This window comes from Ammodytes marinus (genome assembly GCF_949987685.1).
Source record: "Ammodytes marinus genome assembly, chromosome: 2".
Lineage (NCBI taxonomy): Eukaryota > Metazoa > Chordata > Actinopteri > Uranoscopiformes > Ammodytidae > Ammodytes > Ammodytes marinus.
Genome location: NC_137231.1, coordinates 414,928 through 428,843, shown reverse-complemented (window position 1 = coordinate 428,843; position 13,916 = coordinate 414,928).

The window sequence follows — 13,916 nt, the reverse complement described above, 5'->3', positions numbered from 1 at the left end:
ATACCACACAAATCAGTGAAAAAAAATATCTTCAAAGTTGACTTCCACACTATTAAGTTCCAATCCTTTGTCCTGTTAAAAACGAGGCATTTCCAGACTGGTGTGGGTAATAGAATTATGTTTTTATGAGCAAAAGCTGAATGCTTGTCCCAAAGCTAAATATCTATACACCAGTCAGGCAAAAATACCAATAAAAACATTTCTTTCAGTTTCACCGTTTGAAAAAACCCACAAGTAGCTTCCTATCCGTTGTGTTATTAAAAACGAGGCATAGACTGCTGTGGTTAAGATAAATTAGTGGAGTATGAGCAAAAGCATTCTGTGTTGGTGTATGTAACATTCAGGCTGTAGGCTACTATGGGCATCTTGTCGCTTAGCGGGGAAAGCAACATGGCTGTCACTCGGAAAATTTTCCATCGGATCTCGGGGCCGTGGACCAATAAGAAATGGGGGGAGGGGAGTTATCATAGACTAATGCACGGTGGACGTTTCTGGGGGGGAAGCATGGCCATATAAAGAAAATATGGGGATGTGGCTGTGCCGACTATTACGTAATAGTCGGCGAGAATTCTGACTGGAGTATATTGGGGGGAGGGGTGGGGGTTTCAGAAAAGGGGAGAGTGAGAAAAGGAGAGATTGTTATTTTTTTTATATTTTGGCAGTCTCTAGGCACACCGTGGACCCATGGATACGTTGGAACACATTTAAAAAGTGCATTTAGCATAATATGTGACCTTTAAAAAGAAAAAAAGTTTTTGTTTATTGATTTGTCCTAAACGGTTACACGTGCACACCCCTAGTTTGTAAGATGCCAAAGCGACTAAATATGTAATCACAATTGGGTGATTGCAAAAACAAACTACAGCTAAATAAAGCACGGGCTTGTGTCGGGGAGGGGAAGAGGGACAAACTACAGCTAAATAAAGCACAGGCTTGTGTGGGGGAGGGGAAGAGGGAGAAGGAGGGGAAGAGGGCGAGATTGCAAATGTTTGTCGTCTACAGTGATGCCGGTAACGCGTTACTGGCATCGGACCTCTTTTTTCAGTAACGAGTAATCTAACGCGTTACTATCTCCAAACCAGTAATCAGATTAAAGTTACTCATCAAAGTCACTGTGCGTTACTTTTTCTGTCATTTTCCTTAGTGAAACATTTTACATAACTGCACAAATGTCTGCGATTGCGATTTAATGTAAATAAATGTGCGCGCATGTGTCTCTAAACGCTCCAACTGCTCCAACCGCTCCTCTCGTCTTTTTGGTAGCGCCCCTCGTCTCTGACATGCAGCGTGTGTGTGTGTGTGTGTGTGTGTGTGTGTGCAGCAGCATTACGGCCGAGTGTAAGCTGAACTGTGGCGCAAAACAAACGTTTTCCCCCCCATGAAATATAGCGTCTGCTATATTTAGGATTCAGGTACGGTGACGTTGAAGAGATAGAAGTGTTTAAAACTTGGAAACTTATAGTCACGTGGCGACCGGTGGCCGCACACGCCCAGTCTATCAACACATGAGACATCGCATAGAAAAGTCAAATTAATGCATGAGAGTGAAGGGCCAATCACGTTAAGTTTAAAGACACTGCTACTGTCTTTGCACTTTGGAGGAATGCATTTATTTTCATGGGGGGAAAAAGGTTTTTTTTTTATTACATTTTTCAAACCATCATTTTTATTATTTTGAAAACAGTATGCCTTTAGGCTACTAGCCTACAAGCTTTATTTTATATATGTTCAATGATTCTTAATATGTGCATGTTTTAAATTGAGATAGGCCTATATGGGTTTCAAAACCTGTAAAGTAACGTTTAAAGTAACTTGTAATCTAACTTAGTTACTTTTAACATCAAGTAATCAGTAAAGTAACTAAGTTACTATTTTAAGGAGTAACTAGTAAGCAGTAATCGGATTACTTTTTCAAAGTAACTGTGGCAACACTGGTCGTCTACCTGAAGACGGCGGTGAATTAAAGCACGGGCTTGTGTGGGGGAGGGGAAGAGGGAGAAGGGGGGTGAGAGAGCGAGATTGCAAATGTTTATCGTCTACCTGAAGACGGCGGTGAATTAAAGCACGGCGGTGAAATAAAGCACGGGGAAGGACAGTAATATTAGGCTACATTTTAGGAAGTATTTTAGTAAGTTTGTCAAAGTGTAGACGTCTTACCTGGGAGAGTGTGTCGACGGCGGGTGGTCCATGTAAGGCCGGCCGGTTGCTGGGGAGTGTCGACGGTCAACTTTACGTGGTAAACTCTAACCTGCCGTACGTAAACTTTGTCCGTTATCTGGGCCGTTGCTGCTTCACCGTTAAACTTTATGTCCGTTATCTGGGCCGTTGCTGCTTCATGTGGCAGGTATGATACCTGCATACTGCTGCACTGGGCGCACATGCGCACTGGACGCACTGCGAGACTGCGTGCGCACCGGGCGTTGGCACATGCGCACTGGATGCGCACCAACTGGTGCGACTCGCCTGCTTTTGACCAACTGGTGCGACTCGCCTGCTTTTATAGTAGTATGATTATGGAGATATGTGTACTGTTGTATGTAAATAGGAAATAGTTATTTAACTACCAAGTCACATATCTGTCCCAATTCTCTTGTATTTTTTCCCCCTTCTGTTTCCAGTTTTACATGCTGAAAATGCAAATGTATTTTTTTTTTTTATTTTGTAAATTGCTTTGAGGAATATATACAGTAAAATGCTTATTAAAGTCAAATATCTTTCCTAATTATCTTCTTTCTTTTTCCAGGTCTACATGCTTTGAATGCAAACGTAAATGCGGTGGATTTGTAAGTATTGTACCTACTTCTCAGAAAATCGTAGAAGAATAATTGAACATTATAGAGCTGTCCATGGACATTTTGGAAGAAACTGTCCATTGCCCTTTATCTACAGTGACTGTCATCTAGTTTTCCGATCACAACAATCTCTGAAAAACCACTTGAGACAACATGGAGTTTCACAGCAAGGACCTATTGGACATTTAAACTTTAAAATGAACTGTCAGTTATACGATTTCAATGATCCAGTGACTATAAAACTATTTCTGTACATTGTGGTAGTGGACAACAAGGCATTCTTTATTCTTCAACCTTTCTCTGCCTGCAGTGCCTGGTACCTGGACCACTTCAGATGTTTTGAAGTTTGCAGCGCTGATGATCTCCAACTGGTTGTGGTCGAACCTGCAGAGCTGAACCACTACGCCCCCCTGTCAGCATACACCGTGCAAGAAAGACACCTGATTTCTCCGAAGGCCTCCCTACTGCACTGAGGTGATAATTTTTCTCATTGTCATGTGAATACTTATAACTGTGCACTAACCCTGACACCTGTTTTTATTATAATACTTATGTTTTATACTTTTCTATAGCTCATCCTTTCACCGCCAAAATAAACATTTAAAATTATCTCTGCATGTGACAGGTGCGTCGGAGAAGGGTACTTAAACATAAGAGGAAAGTTACGTACATTGTCTTGTTTTCTAGTTTATTTTTTCCATGAAAGGTAACGTTTTGCTGAATTGTCTGATTGCTGAAACGTTGCCTTTAATTGAGTAAATATGCCAAAAAATTAGACAGTGTGCGGCACTTTCCTCTTAAAGGTGTCAGTGTTTCTGGAGAACCCTTTTTGTTGTTGTTTTGTCAGTGAATATCTACTCATGATCTGCTACATGTCCGTACTTTGTGAGCAATAGTAAAATCCAATGGTTCTGTAAACTGTAATGTAAACAAAGGGGCCACCATAGCTAGCAACATGCCACTTTACAGAGCCTAGGCTTTGTGTGCTGCAAACAAATGAAGTGGGAATACAGAGTACAGACACGTAGCAAATCGTGAGGAGAAATTCACTGATTATGATAAGCATTCTCCCCCGAATCGCTGACTCTACTGCCAAAATATACAACATTTTAAAATCAATTTTCAGGTATTTCATAGGGTTTAATTAAAGCCACTACGAGTAAGTCGGCACGTTGGCGACACCTTTGAACAAAAGCGGTAGTATTATTACGACGCCAGCTGTCGTGAAGCTGTTTTCTAGCTCGTGCAGGCAGCGTGCAGGGCGTGCAGATTCAAATAATCAGGAAGCAATATGGTGCGTGTCCGTGTGTTGAAAGCAAAGTGTGAGGGCACCGGACTCTTTTCGGCTCCGTGAGTCTATGGGTGACACGGCATCAACTAATGCCAGTAAGTGCTAAACACACCTGATTGCAATGAGTTGATGCATTGTCACCTCTCACGGAGCTGAACGAGTCCGTGTCCCCACACAAAGCGAATGAACGAGAGATGGCAGTTAGTTAGTATCACGATGAGGTAATGTGTTTATGTTGTAAATAATGACTATTTCAGATGAATAATGGTCATCTGATGATGCTGGTGAGGCAAAGTAAACTTTGTTTTAGTAGGCTACCGCTCATTCATTTAGGAGTAAACACTGCAGTCCATGCTGCAGTCTAGGTTCGCTGTGTGAAATTGTGTATACGTTGCTTGGCAACGCCCTCCCGCCCGACTATCACTCTCCCTTTTCGCTTTTCTTCATTGCATTTTCTTTTTTTTCTTTTATGGTTCAGCCCCGTTATCAGTCATTATGACGACAAACAACTGTCTCAAACAAGGCTCCCGCTCCCCTTCCCTCACCTGGAGGGATAGGCTTCTCAAATCGCGTAACTGCGCCACACTGAAATCTGTGACCAATACGGATATGTGACCATAGAGCATGCACGCGTGAACCGAAAATCGGACTGGGTGTACGACCAGATCAAATGCAGTAATAAAAACTATATAAAAACGTCTTTCTTTGCACTGATGGTCTCGTTTGCTGTTAAAGGTAATTTATGATTATGAGAGGAAACATGAGGCTGTTTAAAATATATTTAAAAGTTACTCGTTGCCGCTTTAAGGCATTCAATTTATAGTCTGGCAGAACAAAAATCCAACACCATACAGTGCACTCTCCTACTGTAAAGGTTCAATTGAACATTTTATTTCACCTTGAAGTTACTCGTATGATATCCATAGGCCGATTTATGATATTTGATCATGACACAACCATTTTTGTAACATAATTTATATTTTTTATACCATGTTGCTACGCGTCATCCTTAGCCAAGAGGACATCCGAGGATAACAATTGACAGCATGACAGAGATTGTGGAGGATGAGCCACCTGTGGCGGACGTCAGAGAAAGATGGCCGGCACTGTTCTCTGAACGTCTGGTAAAAGTATTTTTCTATTTCAGATGCGGTTAGGACGATCAGATTTGAAATTGCTTAAGATTTGCTAAATAATTTATTTAAGAATGGTTAATATCAGTCATGAATAATTTGATGTAAAAAAAAAATTCTGCAACAACGGAGAGAATTTACAGCTTTTTTCTGCCTACCAGATTGAAGCAGAGTTTGCTCGCCTTACGTCTGTTGACCTGAAAGACTCCTTCTTCGCTGGCCTTGACAAGTATCTGCTGAGGTTCCTTGAGGTGTACAGAGCCAGGATGGGTCTGGTGGAGCTGAACAGCCTTTTGAGGACTCTGGACATTGACGTATGTGTGTTGATATAAGTCTGTTCACACAAAGCCAATTAAATCTACCTAATCCATTTTTCTTGTCTATCTATCTAGTCCATAACCTTCCCATGTGTTACAGATCATAGAGCAATAGTTTCAAAACCTCTTGTAGACTCACATTTTGAGCTAGAACTTTTGGCATACTTCTATAATGAAAAATTATTTAATTCATTTTAGTCCAATATCCATCTTTTCCGAACATTTGATTATTTCTGAACTGGAACGAGTATGAAGACTTTAGAATATATAACATCACTTAGAATTATATTCTGATTTCTGGTCTAATACATCCCATTTGTTTGTTGTCTATTATTTTTACAGGGTTCCAACCAAAGGCAAAGGGCAGTTGTTTTGATGGGGCTCCCCCCCTATTTAAAAGATGGGTCCACACTGTATAAGAAAGTACAGGTATGTTTTTCAATTATAATTTAAAGCTCCCATATTATACACTTTTCGGTACTATTATACACCATATTATATGGTCTTAGTGGTCACTAATACGTTTTTCTTTAATTGTTTGCTGAAAAAAACTTTCAGATAATTTATTGTACTATGCTGAAGTTCAGCTAATCTCACAATGGCCTATTTTTTAAAAAGAGCTGCAGCTCCCCTCGTAAATATACAATCTTTGCGCTGCCCCCGCCCCCTGTCCGGAAGCGAAGCCAGATACGCCTCGCCCTCTGTCTGTCAGGGCCGTGGACCAATAAGAAATAGGGGTGTGGGCTGCACAGTGGAAGCTTCTGGCTTTCCAGTTTGTGAGGTCAGAAAAGGGGAAAATTCTGACTGGAGTATATTGGGTGGGGGAGGGGTGGTGGTTTCAGAAAGGGGGATTGTGAGAAAAGGAGAGTGTTATTTTTTAAAATATTTTGGCAGTCTCTAGGCACACTGTGGACCCATGGATATGTTAGAACACATTTAAAAAGTGCATTTAGCATAATATGTGACCTTTAACAGACCACACACCAGATAAACCAGCACCACACATTCTAGAGAGGCAGAAGTGATCATTGAGAGGGATTATTAGTGTGACTCTACTTTGTTTTATCGTAAATGTTGCATACTCTGCTGCTATAATCTGTTTAAAAATGTCACACATGATTTTATTTGTAATAATTCACATTACAATTAAAGAAAAGTTCCAATATATCTTGTCACATGTGTTTGAACCATACTTGATGGATCACAAAATAAGTTATCTCAATTTTTGGGAAATTTATTTAAATTGAATTGGCCAATATGGCTAACAGAATTGTGCACGCCCTAATATTGGTATCTGTTACTGCTGTTAATGTTATGAAACCTGAAATTCCCCATGGGTATCAGTAAAGGTTCATATTTTTTTAACTTATTTGTCCACTTTGTGTAGGTCACAGATGCAGAGGAGGACTGGACAAAGGGAATGGCAGTCGGCATCCTTATGGTGGCCCAGATTGATGAGCTGGTCCGTTTTGCCGTGGTCCTCGAGGAAGAGATCATCTTTCCATGCCTAAATGATTTTCCAACTGCTGTGGCACTGCTGATGGGTCTGCTCTTTGCCCTTAACATCGACTACCCCAGGGGCCTTACGGCCTCTGCACACATCCTGCGTCTACCTCTGGAGCGCGTCGCCTTACCTTACTGCTGCGTCTCTCTGACTTTTCTCGGACACACATGGAACGTCTCAGCAGCTGCTGCTGCTGCAGCGCTGCTTCTAACAGCCCTATCTTTCTACATAGTGTTTTCATAGATAATTCCCATTAAAAATGAAGTTCTTTCGTGTAATTTATGATGCATATGATTTATATTGAGTCTAATATTGAGTCTGGACAGTAATCCGTGCGCCCCATTGCCTTTTTTATTTTTTATTTTTTTTGCCACATTTTTGCTTGTTGGAAGTTTTATTTTGAAAGGGACCCACCAGGAAATGGTGAAACTACTGCGAAAGCTGCCGGTATGAAGTCAATATGACTCTCAGCAGAGTATTTCTCTATCAGTTAAAGCAGAGAGACCCGAGAGAGACGCGCGGCTCTCAGAAAAAAATAGGCGAGCCTCCTGAGGTAAAGAGGAGCGTCGCTGCAGACGTGCCTCAGACGCGCATCAGCAGTGCGTCTGAGGTTGGATGTGTGCCCGCTCTAGGTTGATTACACGGTCAGTGACAAAAAGTCAGACGCAGACGCGAGGTAGACGCGCAGTAGAGGTTGGATGTGTGCAGAGGCCGTTAGGTACACTTTTGAAGTTATTCAGAAGGTGCTTATGGACATTGTTGGAGGGCAATGCTCTGCCTTGGTTCATGGCTTAACAAAAACGACTCTTGAGGAAGAAAATGTAAGCTTAAAAAGCACAGTTTACGCATTTATCTGACCAAAAGTGAACATTGTTGAGTGATAAGTGAATGGCTTTGAATGGTGTTTACTTACTGATAATTTATGCACTTTATGTAAATCCACATTGTTGCATGGCAACAAATTTTTTTATTTTTTTCAAGTCGACACCACCTATACAGGTCCTTCTCATATAATTAGCATATTGTGATAAAGTTGATTATTTTCCATAATGTAATGATAATAATTGAACTTTCATATATTTTAGATTCATTGCACACCAACTGAAATATTTCAGGTCTTTTGTTGTTTTAATACTGATGATTTTGGCATGCAGCTCATGAAAACCCCAAATTCCTATCTCAAAAAATTAGCATATTTCATCCGACCAATAAAAGAAAAGTGTTTTTAATACAAAAAAGTCAACCTTCAAATAATTATGTTCAGTTATGCACTCAATACTTGGTCGGGAATCCTTTCGCAGAAATGACTGCTTCAATGCGGCGTGGCATGGAGGCAATCAGCCTGTGGCACTGCTGAGGTGTTATGGAGGCCCAGGATGCTTCGATAGCGGCCTTAAGCTCATCCACAGTGTTGGGTCTGGTGTCTCTCAACTTCCTCTTCACAATATCCCACAGATTCTCTATGGGGTTCAGGTCAGGAGAGTTGGCAGGCCAATTGAGCACAGTAATACCATGGTCAGTAAACCATTTATCAGTGGTTTTGGCACTATGAGCAGGTGCCAGGTCTTGTTGAAAAATGAAATCTTCATCTCCATAAAGCTTTTCAGCAGATGGAAGCATGAAGTGCTCCAAAATCTCCTGATAGCCAGCTGCATTGACCCTGCCTTTGATAAAACACAGTGGACCAACACCAGCAGCTGACATGGCTCCCCAGACCATCACTGACTGTGGGTACTTGACACTGGACTTCAGGCATTTTGGCATTTCCTTCTCCCCAGTCTTCCTCCAGACTCTGGCACCTTGATTTCCGAATGACATGCAAAATTTGCTTTCATCCGAAAAAAGTACTTTGGACCACTGAGCAACAGTCCAGTGCTGCTTCTCTGTAGCCCAGGTCAGGCGCTTCTGCCGCTGTTTCTGGTTCAAAAGTGGCTTGACCTGGGGAATGCGGCACCTGTAGCCCATTTCCTGCACACGCCTGTGCACGGTGGCTCTGGATGTTTGTACTCCAGACTCAGTCCACTGCTTCCGCAGGTCCCCCAAGGTCTGGAATCGGCCCTTCTCCACAATCCTCCTCAGGGTCCGGTCACCTCTTCTGGTTGTGCAGCGTTTTCTGCCACACTTTTTCCTTCCCACAGACTTCCCACTGAGGTGCCTTGATACAGCACTCTGGGAACAGCCTATTCACTCAGAAATTTCTTTCTGTGTCTTACCCTCTTGCTTGAGGGTGTCAATGATGGCCCTCTGGACAGCAGTCAGGTCGGCAGTCTTACCCATGATTGCGGTTTTGAGTAATGAAACAGGCTGGGAGTTTTTAAAAGCCTCAGGAATCTTTTGCAGGTGTTTAGAGTTAATTAGTTGATTAGGTTAAGAGCTCGTTTAGAGTAACTTTTCATGATATGCTAATTTTTTGAGATAGGAATTTGGGGTTTTCATGAGCTGTATGCCAAAATCATCAGTATTAAAACAACAAAAGACCTGAAATATTTCAGTTGGTGTGAAATGAATCTAAAATATATGAAAGTTCAATTATTATCATTACATTATGGAAAATAATCAACTTTATCACAATATGCTAATTATATGAGAAGGACCTGTATATGATGTGTATTTTTGGTAGTCATTTACAACTGGAAATGCATATTTTCAGACTAGTTTTCCCCCTGCATCCCTTTTTTTTAAATGTTTTGTTGCACTATTTTTAAAGGCAAATTGTTGAATGCCAACTAATGTTATCACAATCTGTAGAAGAAATTTGGGGGAGGAAATTATTTTAGGATTGATATCTAAATTTTCATTTTCATTTTTCATTTAACTTTTATTTATCCTCGAGAGACCAATTGAGGGGTGACCCTCATTTTCAATGACGTCGAGTCAAAACAAATTCAAAACAACAATACAAACAAAATATTCAATGCAAAAACATCAAATACACAACAAGTGAAGAGAAGAAAAAACAAAACGATTGAAACATTTACAGAGTGGGGAAGAGAGGCAGCAATTAAAAGGCATACAGTACAATATAGTCTAATTAAAACAGTTACAAGTAGAGTTTGGCAGATCCAAGATAGTCTGTTTAAATTGGCCAAAGGATATGAATGTATTTAGTTTAATTTTTAGCTGTAAGTTGTTCCAGGAGTCAGGTGCACTGAAGCTAAAAGCTGTCTTTCCCAGCTCAGACCGGGCTTGTGGGACATAAAGCATAAGCATGTCAGTGGAGCGGGTCTGATAAAGCCCATCTGAAACAAGCAGCATTTCTGTTAAATAACGAGGAAGCTTCCCAGTCAAGGCTTTGTAAATAAAAACATGCCAATGTGCATCACGTCTCTCTTTAAGGGAGGGCCACCCAACCTTCTCATATAAAAGACAATGGTGTGTGTCATAAGCATCTCCTGTGATGAACCTTAAAGCAGAGTGAAAAACTGAGTCTAGGAGTTTTAGACATGAATGTGATGCATGCCGGTAGACCACATCACCGTAATCAAGGACAGACATAAAAACTGCCTCAATAATCCTTTTCCTACTGAACAACGGGAAGGTGGCTTTATTCCTATAAAAATATCCAATCTTTTGTCGCAGACGACAGACAAGATTTTTTATGTGAAATGTAAAAGAGAGTTTTTCATCTATCCAGATGCCAAGATATTTATATTCAGTGACTCTTTCAATATGAGATCCATTATTTGTGTGAATAATAAGATCATTAAAATGTATAGTTTTTGCTCTGGAGAAACACATATATTTGGTTTTGTCTGTATTAAGAACAAGCCTGAGGTCCACTAGACAGTCCTGCAGGGTGTTAAAAGAGCTTTGTAGGTTCTCAATAGATTGGTGCACCGAATCGGAAATGCAATACAGTACTGTGTCGTCAGCGTATAGATGGGCGTGACAGTTTTTTAGCGATGAAACAATGTTGTTTATATAAATTGTGAAAAGAACTGGACCTAAAATTGAGCCCTGTGGGACACCATTTGTAACAGTTAAAAACTCAGACTGGTATCTTCCCAGTTTAACTGACTGCTGTCTATCAGAGAGATAATCCCTAAACCAGCTACATGCAGACTGATCAAAGCCAATGTCATGCAGCCTCTGTAAAAGCAAATGGTGGTCAACAGTATCAAAGGCCTTTGAAAGATCAATAAAAAGTGCTGCACAGTGCTTTTTCTTGTCTAATGCTGTAACAATGTTGTCTACAACCAAAGTCACAGCAGAGACAGTACTGTGACCTGCCCTAAAACCAGATTGGAATGGGCTCAAAATGGAAGCACTAGTTAGAAATGTTTTTAACTGATTATTAATAAGTGATTCTAGAATTTTTGCGAGGCATGGGAGTTTGGAAATTGGCCTGTAGTTATTAAGATTATTTTTGTCACCACCTTTATGTAAAGGAATTACATGAGCTTTTTTCCAAATTTTAGGAACTATTCCAGAGGAGATGGAAAGATTAAAAATATGGGTAATTTGTTTTGATATTATATGTGTAGAGAGCTTGATTGAAAACGGGTCCAAATTGTCCTCTCCCATGTACTTCTTGGGGTTGATGGCGAGGAGCGCATCTACAACAACACTTGTGGGAAGAAGATCAAGGCTGAAAAGAGGAGTTTGAGAGACAGGCGGTACGTTACTACTGGTGGTAGAAGGCCTATATCCTCCATTCTGAAAGAGTTGACCAGTAGCTACAAAATGTTTATTAAAAGCTAAGCCAATCTCTTTTTGATCATTGAGAGTATGACCATTTAATTTGATCTGAGTGGGAACTGTGCTAGAATTGTTTTTATTATAGTTCACAGCTTTCCAAAATAGTGCAGGGTTAGAGTAGCAGTTTGAGATTAATTCAAGGTAGTATTCAGATTTGGCTTTCCTGACCATGGCTGTGCACTTATTCCTAAGGTGTCTAAAAATTGTCCAATTGGTATTATCTCCAGAGCGTCTAGCTACAGACCATGCTTTATTTCTCTCGGAAAATAAATCAGACAGTTCACTTGTAAACCAGGGGTTTGATCTATTTTTTACTCTATGTTTTTTTAGGGGCGCATGCTTGTTTATAATTGAGGTGAAAGTATTGATGAAATGGTCTAAGGCTAACTCAACATCCGAAATTTGCGTAGTCAGTTGAATGTCACTATGATGGAGATCACTTAAAAAGGCTTGCTCATTAAAACCTTTAAAATTACGCTTAATTATGATTTTAGGTTGAGATCTTTTTAAATGAATACTTCTGATACAGGCCACTGGGCAGTGATCACTAATCCCAAGCTCAAAGACACCAGCTGAGGCTATTTTATTTATTTTATTTGATAAGATTAAATCGATTAAAGTTGATTTTGCTGGATTTTTTAGATTGGGTCTTGTGGGCTCAGTTATTAATTGTGTAAGATTAACGTTGCTACAGATTTCTTTGAAAGATTCAGAGGCACCAGAAAGCCAGTCAACGTTAAAATCACCCATCACAATTACCTCTCTATTTAATGCACTAAAAATAACAAGTATTTGGCAAATATGTGTGCACAATATAATTGGTAACAAAATAATATATGCAGAAAAGGGCTATAAAAATCCTCAACAGTACAGATTTGATATTTTGATGACGTGTCGGTACAGTTGAAACTTGTTACTGTTTTTTTTATATGTGAATATTTCATCTTCAGTAAAAAGAAAAAGCTAGGCCTACAATAAAACTCTTGGTCAGTGACTGCCAAAATCTCTGGTGTAACGGCTCATCATTTACTCTTTTGAAAAAAAAATCCTTAGACGTAATGAAATGTGATGTACGCAGATAATATGTAGTGAGCAATGTATTTACAGGTTGAAAAGAGAAATCATATCCACTTAGAAATGTAAGTAGATCTTAATAGAGTATTTAAGATATTGGTAAGTGCAAATAACTAGTATATCAGTTAAATTAATGTATACATTAAGTAAACTTGATTTAGGTTTATATTAAATAAGTTCATAAATGTAAGTACAACTCACGAGTATTGCAGTTAAATCAACTTGTAAATTTATGTCATCTTGATTGGGGTTTGTTTTCAATCAGTTCATAAATGTAAGTACATCTCACTAGTTTTGTAGTTACATCAACAAGAAAATGTATGTTACTTATAATGCTATCAACTAATAAATGTAAGTAGCTTTGACTCAAGATAAAGTTATGTCAACTAAAGGTTTCAAGTAATATGGACTGAAGATGGAGCAGGATTCAGAACGTAATTTATGGGTGGGCCTAGGAATATTCTGGATGGGCCTTGGTTTTTTTTCAAAGATTAAACAAACACGTAGCCTATAGCCTACATAATATAAAATCATGAAGTGGAGAGAACGTGCAGATCGGTAGTAGGCCTACATGTTAATATGCCTTTTACTCTTGTCAGAATATCACATAATAAAAACACAAATCCAACACTGCATAGCTCACGTTATATAGTGACTACAACCCGAACATGAACATGAAGATGGATCAAACGAATCGAATGAATTAATTTTCAGAAAAGAAAATTCAGAAACAGCAATAATGCCACGGCGGGCAAGCATACAAAAACCATATGACAAAAACCCGGTCTAACCGGAGCTTCTACACAAGGCGGAGTCTTATATAGCCTACTACCTATATAAAATTATGAAGTGGAGAGAACTTGCAAATCTGTAGTATTTTAATATGCCTTATAGGCTACTCATGTCATATCACATAGGCCTACCAGTCTGTTGGACTCGGATCAGATGTAGGATAATAACAAAATAAAAACACAAATCCAACACTGCATAGCTCACGTTATATAGGCTAGTGCAGGGGTGTCCAAACTACAGCCCGCGGGTCGCCGCTTTTTAAGGCCAGGACACACCAGCCCGATAATCGCCGTCGTCAAAAAAAAAGACGAATCT